Source organism: Physeter macrocephalus, chromosome 5 (assembly GCF_002837175.3).
Source record: "Physeter macrocephalus isolate SW-GA chromosome 5, ASM283717v5, whole genome shotgun sequence".
Classification (NCBI taxonomy): Eukaryota; Metazoa; Chordata; class Mammalia; order Artiodactyla; family Physeteridae; genus Physeter; species Physeter macrocephalus.
In genome coordinates this window covers 84,778,848-84,789,887 of record NC_041218.1, presented here as the reverse complement: position 1 = coordinate 84,789,887, position 11,040 = coordinate 84,778,848, and positions in this window count along the sequence as shown.

Below are 11,040 nucleotides of genomic sequence, written 5' to 3'. Positions count from 1 at the left end.
AAGGCATCTTTGGAGGATGATGCCTGTGAAAGATAAATGGAACAGGGAGAAGTGAATAAAGAAATCTTTCAGCTTGGAATGCAGGTCTGATCTCTTTTATTCAAAAGAGAAGAGGAAGCAAGGAGGATTGGGTACGATACAACTATGAATAAGTCTTGGCCAGCCCAAAGAGGAGCAGAAATGGCTGCTGGGGACCGGGGACTGTGACTATTCAGGAAGAGCATAATCTAAGCACAAATGCTGTGGTAGATCCTGAAAGCTACTGATTGGTAAGTTCTTGTAGAGCAAAGAAAGATCACACCTCCGTGACTGCTACAACTCTCTATCTAAGACAAATACTGTGGAATGTGACAGGAAATAAATCAGTCAATCCATAAATTAAATACAACAAATAATCCTTCAAAGTCAGCTTGAACTATTGAGTCATGATCTTTGACCTTTCTGGAAGGATTAATGTATTCCCATAGCTCCTTAAACATTTCAGTACTAAAGGACACTAATAAAATTACGTGTTGATGCTTGTCTATCCCTATTGCTTATGAGCCTTGCCCCTAGTAACTCATTTGGGTATGGACAGGGTGGTCACATGACCAGTTGGTAGTTAATAAGCCCAGGAAAAAGGAAAAGTTAACAGAGTCTTAGTAGGAATAGGGGTGTGTTTGAAGAGAGTCAAAGCCCATGAGACAATCATATCAACAACAAATCCAAATAGAGGTACAGTAGATTCCTTTTTCCTAAGCTCTGTATCAGGTACATGAATGTGAATTCTAGAGAATTCTTTGGCAGACTGCAAACCCTTTTAAAATACATTTTTATAATACCCCAAAATAAAAATCATAGATAAAATAGCCTACATACTCTCATAGTATAAGATCAAAATCATGCTCTAATTAGCCTATAAAGGAAGAATCAGGGGAAAGTGATTTGTCATAAAATAATGAGTATTTCAGTGTTTAAATCCTCAGTCACTATTATACTCAAAGACATAAGATAGATACTTTCACCTACAGGGAAAAGCACTGTGAATATGACAATTATAAACGCTGACTGATAATTTTGTGTTGTACTGCCAACTCAAATACCATTAATGGTGGTAGGATTTTCCAAAATAGAAAACCAATCCTTTGTGAAATTCTAATCATAACAGAGCGCAATTTTTCCCCAATTTATTCTGTAGTTGCATTCCTGGTAATTTTGGTATATATTAAAATTGGGCAAGAAATGTGTTTATATATCTATAATGAAGTTAAATTCTAGTCTTGACTTATTATAAATAGGCATTCCACCTACACAAACTACTGTATGACTATCAAAAGTTGCAAACAAAATGGGACAATTTTTGATAGTTTTGTTCACATTCTGCAGGATGTGTAATGCCCCTGGCAGTAGTGCTGCTTAATCATTGTGAAATCAAAAGATACCCCCACAAATTTCCAAAACATTCTCTGAGGTCTGAACTTCCCCCACTGAGAACTACTGTTCTAGGTAGTATGTACAGAGATAATGAAGATTCATCCACAAGACAGTCACACTAAGATTTCCTCTGCAACCCTGGAGTACTGATGAGGAATTCTCTTTAGCATCAGCATTCTAGGAAAATAAAAACACATTTATGATAACAAAAATGTGACTTTATAGTGAAATAGGAGTTAAACTCATGTAAGGGTGCCAGGGAAGTGCTAGCAGAGGGATGGAACAAAAGTTTATATAGGGCCCTAGAATTAACATAATCCAGTGGAAGGAACAGTGTTGGTTCTAGAGGATGGTAGAAGGATGGAGAGGTAATGGGAGAAAATTTTGAAAGCCATTTTACCTACTTTAAATTTTACTAAGAGCAATGAAAGCCATTAAAATGAATGATAAAATCAGATTTGCATTTTGTAATCTTGATGTAACTTGGAGTGGGGGACAATAAGCTTGGAGCAGGTGGTACAGCTAATTGTCTGATGGTTTCAAGTGAGAAGTATAATTCAAGTGAGAGATGTTAGGCCCTGGATAGGGCAGGCCTTGTGTATGGAGTAGAACAGAAGACAGAAGAGCTATTTAGAAGGCAGAATTTACCTGACCTCGTGATTCACCTGACTGGGTATATGAAGTGAGAGAGAGAGAGATGAGTCTGGGATTTTTCCTAGGAGTCTGGATCCCAAAACTGGGTTAAAGTACTCCACTCGCAATCCATTTTTCATAACGATGGGGACAAGACATTTAGTTTGAAGGGCAATAAGGACACAAGCTGGAAGAAAGTATGAGATTAAAGAATATTGAAGGCAAAAGGACCTGCCCAGTTAGGTATCTGTATTTCTTTCTTTCTCTCTCTCCCTCTCCATCTCTCTCTGTCTCTTTCTACTCCCCTCCCCAAACTGGACACATTAATTTTTAAAAGAACACATTCCATCTTTGTTGCCAAAAAGATTCTATTTTTACATACCCCAAATGGATTTTAAAATCATGACAGAATTCACAGATGATAAGATCACACCTGCACATTTAGTAACAATGAAGTAAACACAAATTAGAGTAGCATAACTTTTGTGCTGGTATTATTTTGTACACTGACCATTTAGACTCACTAGCTTAAAAACACCAAACTTTAGACTGGACAACTTATATACAAGATAAACAAGAGAAAGCAAGAAGTATTGCTTTGTAGATTCTTTTATTTGCTAGAGAAGAAAATTTGATGTCTGACATTGCAGGGCAGGGTGATAACAAAAAAGCTGAAAGCAAGTTTCAAGGCTTAAAAATTCTAGTACCAGATGGGCAGTTAAAGTGTCCAATTGGCTGCAAATAATAAATGATAAAGGAGTCAACTTCTTTAAAAATTCCAAATTAAATGATCTAACTATGATATCATGCCTCTGAAATATTACAAACAGAATAATAACCTCTTCAGGAAAAATTTTAAGGAGCCAAGACTAATTGGGAGAATATAAACACATGCACTCATTTTATGACATAAGGAAGTCCAAAGAGGATTTATAATGCAAAGAAAATATGAAGAATGATATTTATCACTGTGTTTATTTAAACTCTGATGTTGATGGAAGCAATTTTAAGTCAATATTGTTTTGCTAGTCCTCTGAGCTCCTGAGGCATTTAATTAGCACTTTTATTTTATGGCCTATTAGAATTAGTTTTTTTGTTGTTCAATTTTTCATATGTCTGTGTGCCTCTCTAGACCTGAAACCCTTTAAGGAAGAAAACAACATCTTATTTTTCTATACTCCAGAAGATTAGCACAATGTATCCAGAGGACTAGAAGTAAAAACTAAAAGAAAGGTATATATTAAATCAATTTGTGTACTGAAGAATGTAATATGAATCAAAATACCATTCTAATTTAACCCTGACACAACTTCACAATTAGCATTTTTCCTGGATGTGTTAGATACTGGGATAAAACATATATTGCTGAAACACTATTAATTAATCCTTGATTCTGATAATTAAAGATTTATGGTATAGTTTCATGGTAGAAAAAATATCAGAGGAATTGATAAAAAGATTTTTTCTTTTGCTTAGAGATTCAAGATTAAGAGATTTTCAACAGCACATCAACTATAACATTCTAGATTTTTATGTTCTGTATTTTAGGTCCTCTGGAGACATATAATAGATTCCTTAGGTGAAATAAAGTTTAAGTAAATAAGACTTGTTCACTCAAACAATCTTTGCTTAGTAACATGAGTTTTCATATCCAACATACGCTTGCCAGGCTGTAGACAATAAAATTCAATAAATGGGATGAAGACATTTCTCATTTTAAAAGTCTGTTTTCATTTTGAACTTATTTCTAAGAAAGGTTTTTGTTAAGATGTCGTCGGCAATTGGCCTTTTTTACTCATCTTCAGTTTGAGAAATGAGTACAGAAATGGGAATTTTTTTAAGTTGACTTAGGAAAAAGATGGAAAGATGAGTACGACTTAATCCCCATACTCAACAATTTAATAATCCAGTGAGAGAGACAAAACTAAAAAACACAAATAAACACTTCAAATATTGAAAAGTGAAATCAGAACAAAGAAAGGTGCAATCTCTGGGTGGAATTTCCCAACTGAAAATTGTATGCCTCTCCCTGAAAAAAAAATACAAATAAAATTATAAAGCCATGTATATGACATTTATTTTTTATTTGTAGTGATCTCAAACTCATATACTCCTTTTCAACCAGAGTAAAATTGTCTTTCCTATAACTGTTCTCTGTTCTGCAAATTTTGGGTATTGGTAGCTAGAGATCCTATTTGTAGGTTTTTTTTTGTTTTTTTTTTTATGTGGTATGCGGGCCTCCCTCTGTCGTGGCCTCTCCCGTTGCGGAGCACAGGCTCCGGACGCGCCGGCCCAGCGCACAGGCTCCGGACGCGCAGGCCCAGCGGCCATGGCTCACGGGCCCAGCCGCTCCGCGGCACGTGGGATCCTCCCAGACCAGGGCGCGAACCCGGTTTCCCTACATCGGCAGGCGGATGCGCAACCGCTGCGCCACCAGGGAAGACCAGGTTTTTAGTTTTGTTTTACTTTCTCTGGTTATGAAAAAGATCTGTAGTTCAATGTTACCTCTTTATCTGAGCTACCTGGTATCTGTTATCACAAATGTTATCCCTACCCCTCACCTCCCCCCTCCCGGTTTAACATATCCTAACATCTGAAAGCTTTTGCTTCTATTTGTGGAATCACTCTTCTTATTACCTCATTCTATAAATGTATCCGTACAACTACTAGTCCTCTATTTTAAATCACACTAAGAAGGGTTGCTTGAGAGTGAAGGGTCTCTAACAATATCTGTTGAGGTGACCAGGTTTTACACAGGCATCTATCTATTGGCCTATTTACAAAAGTCTGTGTGCATTGCAATATGAAATTTCATTTAAATAAACTGATATGAATGGCAGGAATTATCTTTGCCATGACATTTTGAAGAAAATAGATAGATGTATTCTTACCTTTAATATATAGATAGAAAATAAATAACTTCCACTAAATATTACAGACACTTTTTAAAAACTCTAGGATATTTGGGATAGCCCTGAAAAGTTTTTTTTTTTTTTTCTAATTTCTTTTCCAATATTCTTTACTATGGATCAGGATTTTTATAAACCATAAAGCCCACTGGATTACATCTCTCTGCATGATTTTATTAATTTTCATGGTTTCTTCTATCATCTGGTTTTTGCTAAACTGTAAGCACCTTGAGAGCAAGAATTATATCTTTTCTTCATTTCCTAAAAACTTGCTTCTGTTTCATGGGCCTCACAGGAGTACCATAAATATTAACAAATGATAGACGAGTATCTAAAAATTGTGTTCCAGCCTCTCCAAAGTTAAGAGAGTCTTCATATTAAATTAGGCCTTTGGGAATGTATAGTTTTATCTCCAGGCAATTAAGATCTTTAACAATCTGATTTACTCTTCATACTACTAATTTTTAGCAATGTATTTTCTGTTTTCAGGAAAAAAGATGTATAGGGCAAGAGTTGAATGCATATAAGAATTCTGTCCTTAAAAAATACATACCCATGAAGGCAAACTTCTAGTCTATTAAATTAATAGTATGAATTACCAAAGTAAAGCTAGAATTCAAATCAATCAAAGAACCATTGTACAGCTGAAATTTCAATTTAAACTTTGTTAGGGTCACAAAATGTGAGAGGTCAAGATCATTACAGTCTTTTAACTGGTATTAAGTCATCTAAGCAGATGGTGAATATATTATATTGAATAGTTATGACTAACACGTGCAAGAAAAATTTTTTCACTCTTTATTTTATAAAAATTTCCAGTGTAAAAAATATTTAAATTTACAGGATAAAATTTTAGAGGTTAACCTATGAAACAAAGTATATATGAACTCCCAGAGAGAAAGGTTTTGGTATTACCAATGAATTGAAATTGTAGAATTCTGTGAGTACAGTCTGTTAATTTTATTTGTTCGCACAGAACATGAAAACACAATTTCTCCCCTTAATTAGAATAAGAGATTCCTAAGTGATAATCTGTTATGAAGTCTACCTTCTTCTAAATTGTAGGTTTGAGAAATAAAACAAATATCTGAAAAAGCAAAACTCCCTATTAATTTCCATGGCTCTGTGGCCACACTCTCTAAGGTAGGAAAGCTGTAGTTGTTCAGCACCTTGTTTAGGTGAGCTGTCATGATTTTTATAAGAGAAAATATAATATTAAAAAAAATTAAAGTATGGAAATGCCCATTTTAGAGGTTATTAATGATGTCCAAGAAATATTTTCCAATTTTATATTGCAAAGTACTATAAAAAAAAGTCTACAACAGTCAGCTACCTATATTTAATTATAGACACAAAAAGATGGGAAACGAGGATTCCTTCTTCCCTAAAAATCTGAAACATAGTTCTAAATAAGACATAACTGCTTTTCTATTATATAATATTATTTCAGTTTTAAGATGATTGATAACATTTTCCAAATTGTTAAAAATCGATTCCTATTACAAAACTGATTTCTGTATATCTAGAATCTAATGAAAAGAGATAAATATTACATTTCGCCATTTATACAGTAAGTCAAAGTACAGGGTATGCAAATTGTATCTCAACATTGAAGCTGAAAAGAAATGCATTAAAAAAGTAAGATTTAAGATACACCAGTGATTCTCAGGTCTGCCCTGGTTGACAACCACAGAGACAGATCTCCAAGCCCCAGCGATGGCTCTGCAGAGCCTGTAGTTCCTGGGAAGACTGGGAGTGAACAGGACATTCAGATACACATACCAGGGTGCCTTTCAGAATTGGTGAGCCCAATCTGCTCAAACTCAATTAAAACAGCTTTTTCCTGGTCTTTAAAAATAGGGGTGCTTGACATATCATAACTGAATGTAAGAATGACTGATATGATGAAGGTCATCATCATTCAACCACAGGACTAAAAAGGACCTTCAGAGAGCATCCAGCCTAGCATTTCCCCAAGTGTTAAATGAACCCCACTAGTGGGACAGGGATGAGTTTAGGTGGTACTTTGGCGTATTAGTTTCCTAAGGCTGCAGAAATTACCACAAACCTGGTGGCTTAACACAACAGAAGCATATTCTCTTACAGTTCTGGAGGCTAGAAGTCTGAAATCAAGGTGTTGGCAGGGCCACTCTCTCTCTCTGAAGGCTCTGGGGGAGGAGCCTTCCTTGCTTTCTACCTAGCTTCTGGTGGTAGGTGACAATCCTTGGTGTTCCTTCTCTGTAGATACATCACTCCAATCTCTGCCTCCATTATCACATGGTATTCTCCCTGTGTATGTGTCTGTGTCCAAATTTCTTATAAGGACATCAGTCATTGAATCAGGACCAATAATCCAGTAGGACCTCATCTTAACTTGACTACATTGGCAAAGACCTTATTTCCAAGAAAGTCCTATTCACAGGTACTAAAGGTTAGGACTTGAACTTATATTAGTTTGGAGGACACAACAAAAATGAATGCTATTTTTTTATAACAATATATTTTAATTCACATCAATAAAATATAATTAGCCCATCAAAGTATGATTTTACTGATGCCTGTATCATTGCTTAAAAAGACTAAAGTTAAAAGAAAATAAATTAATATCTTGAGTAAACAGTTCTATATGGGTTACTCAGACATAGCAAAACTTGTTAAGTTGGTGCATTAACATTTGGAACTCACTGAGCTAGCCCCAACTCCTCCTTTTAGGCAGGGTGTTATCTAGAGCGGAAAATAAGGTAAATAACTGAAAGCTTCCCAGAGAGATTTTATAATCTCTCTTACAGTTAGAGGTCATTGTGCTACAAATCTCATTGCCTGAAAGTTCTTTCTCACACCTGACCCGAAGGCCTTGAGTTAAAAAAGATGACTGCTGGAGATATACCCTTTATTATGCTTATGAAATTATAACATATATATGATCTATTATTTAAAGATAAGAAAACTGAGACTCAGAGAGTGTAAATTGAAAGGGAGGTGCCTAATTAGTGAGAGAGTAAACTGACTAATCCTGGTATTGTTAACCAAAAGACTTTTATGCCATACCCTTTATACAACTCAAAACCATCAAGTAATCCAGCACACAGGCAGAGGAATTACAGGTATGCAGAACTTCTAGTATCTTAAGGATTTAATAGAACTACGACATATGAATTGTTTATCTATTTTTAAAAAGATGTTTTAAAATGTACATAGCTATAGTTATTTAAATGTAAAAATTAGGGTTCATACCCAAACAGCAAGTGTTAAGATTTTTAATCTTGTGACAATAAAATATATATTAAGATTAAATTTTAAATCAAATTCACATTTAAAATATTTATATAAATCTTGTCAAATTAAGAAAGGTGTGTGATAGTATAATCTCATTCTTGAACTTCTAGAATACAATTTTATGACTTGCATTGATTTACATAACTAATTTTAACTGATATTTTAGCTTCAAGGATACAGAAACATTCTCTCTTATTCAATATCAATCCAAAAGCTCTCCACTACAAACATGATTTTAGTATGAACAATTTTTGTTCCTTACTGTCTTCCACTCTCACATTCTCTTTTCTTTACCCTTTGCAAAAGAATAATACTTTAATTTTGAAAACTGGATGACCATCAAAGCTTTGTGCCTAAAACATTGTTTCCTAACAAAATTATATAACAATTTTATATTCATACTGTGAAAGTTGATAGATTATTTTGCAGAGCTTTGTGGCACAGAGCAGAATGCTTTAGAAGTTTTAAAAAATAATTTTAGAACTTTTGAAGTTTTATAAATTTTTACTATTAATAATTACATTAAAAATTATTTTAAAAGCCTTCTCAGCTGAAAGAAAGCATTTGGAAACAAAATTTAAATCAACAACATAAATCAAGTTTAAATCAACTTTTTACCTGAACACTGTATTTCATTTTGGAAGCACTTGGCATATAGGACAATAAGTAAAGCCATCCACATTTCTAGTGAAAAATATTGTTGGCACAAATTCATGAAATTTGAGAAATATAAACTGATCAAATACAATAAATGTCAGAAGATACACTGACATTTATTAATGAATAAGTATGTTTGGAACACTTTTTTTTTTTTTTTTTTTTTTTGCGGTACGCGGGCCTCTCACTGTTGTGGCCTCTCCGGCTCACGGGCCCAGCCGCTCCGCGGCATGTGGGATCTTCCCGGACCGGGGCACGAACCGCGTCCCCTGCATCGGCAGGCGGACTCTCAACCACTGCGCCACCAGAGAAGCCCCCTGGAACACATTTTTTAATAATCATTAACTATCCACAATTTATGAATTACTATTCAGGTGTTTTGCTTTGACCTTTCCCTGGTCAAATTGATACAATGGTCATTTCACAACATATTCTATTTTCTGTTGAAAGATAAGTAGAAAACAGTAGACAAGGAAGTAAAGTATCATTAATAGTAGTTAAAATTAATTTTTGAGATACATATAATCATCATCTCTACTAACTATATTATCATTTTGTTCAGAAATACCTTCATATAAAATTTCCATAAGCTTTGTGGTAGCTTGCATAATCTTGAGAAAATCTGTCAAATATTTAGTTTAAGAGTGGAATTAGGCAATAAAAGAGAGTCTAGATAATTCCATTTGTATAAAAGAGAAATGTTTATTCTTCCTGTCTACTTGAACCCACTTGACACCTAAGTTTGTTATAGTATGTCTTTGGGAATCAACGAAGTTATAGTACGTCTTTGAGAATCAGAGAAGAAATTTCCTCAAATTATGTGCATAGTCTCTCAATATTGAAGCCGAATATTTGGTGAAGCATATTGAAAAGCATCATATAGTATGCTTCACCAAAGCTGTTTGACCCAAAAGATTTTCCCGGTCAGGTTGGGTAATTACTTTATAAACTAAAGACCTATTGGCCCCTGGTTTCTAAATCTTATGCAGAAATCCTGATAAATCCCTACCTGATTCTTTATACCAAAATAATTTCTTTAATGTATTTTTTGTTTATTAATTGAGTGTTTGGTCTAATATATCAAACATTCTTGCTCTGGAATCATATAATCTGGGTTTGTTTTCCAGTATGGGTACATACTGGTTGTGAAATTTTTTAAAAATTATTCTATCATATAGAACTTCAAAATCCTCATCTCTCAAGGGAGATAATTATGTTAACCTTGCAAGTATTCGTATCAATAAACTGAGAAAGCAAATGTGAAATACTTAGTGAGTGGCTGGCATATTAATGCAAATTCCACATGGGATAGCTAATGCTACTTAGTGTTTTTTTTTTCCCCTCAAATCAGCAGTTATTAAACTTTTTGATCTCAAGACCTGTTTGCAGTGTTCAAAATTACTGAACACTAAAGAATTTTATGTGGATTATAGCTGTTGATATATTTAAAAGAAAGTTAAGAAAATTTTATGTTTATTAGTTCTTTTGAAATAATACTAAACTGATTAAATATTAACATAAGTAATATTGGGTTGGCCAAAAGGTTCCTTCAGTTTTTAAGTAAAAATAAAAGACACATTTTTCATCTTCACCAGGAACTTTATTGAACAATGTATTTACTGTATTGTTCTACTACCTTCTGCTGTTTTTCAGGTGACTTCATAATTCCATCTTCCCAAAATTTTTTATCTTTTTGAGCGAAGAACTGTTCCAGGTGCCTTTTACAGTCTTCCAGGGAATTGAAATTTTTTTCCTTTACGAGAATTTTGTAAAGGCCGAAATAAATGAAAATCTGAAGGTGCAATGTCTGGTGAATACCACGGATGAATCAGAACTTTCCAGCCAAGCTGTAACAGTTTTTGCCTGGTCATCAAAACATGCAGACCTACTAGAGCATGGACTTGAGGATATGGGGAGGGGGAAGGGTAAACTGTGACGAAGTGAGAGATTGGCATGGACATACGCACACTACCAAACGTAGGGTGGATAGCTAGTGGGAAGCAACCGCATGGCACAGGGAGATCAGCTAGGTGGTTTGTGACCCCCTAGAGGGGTGGGAGGGAGGGAGACGCAAGAGGGAGGGGATATGGGAACATATGTATATGTATAACTGATTCACTTTGTTGTAAAGCAGAAACTAACACACCATTGT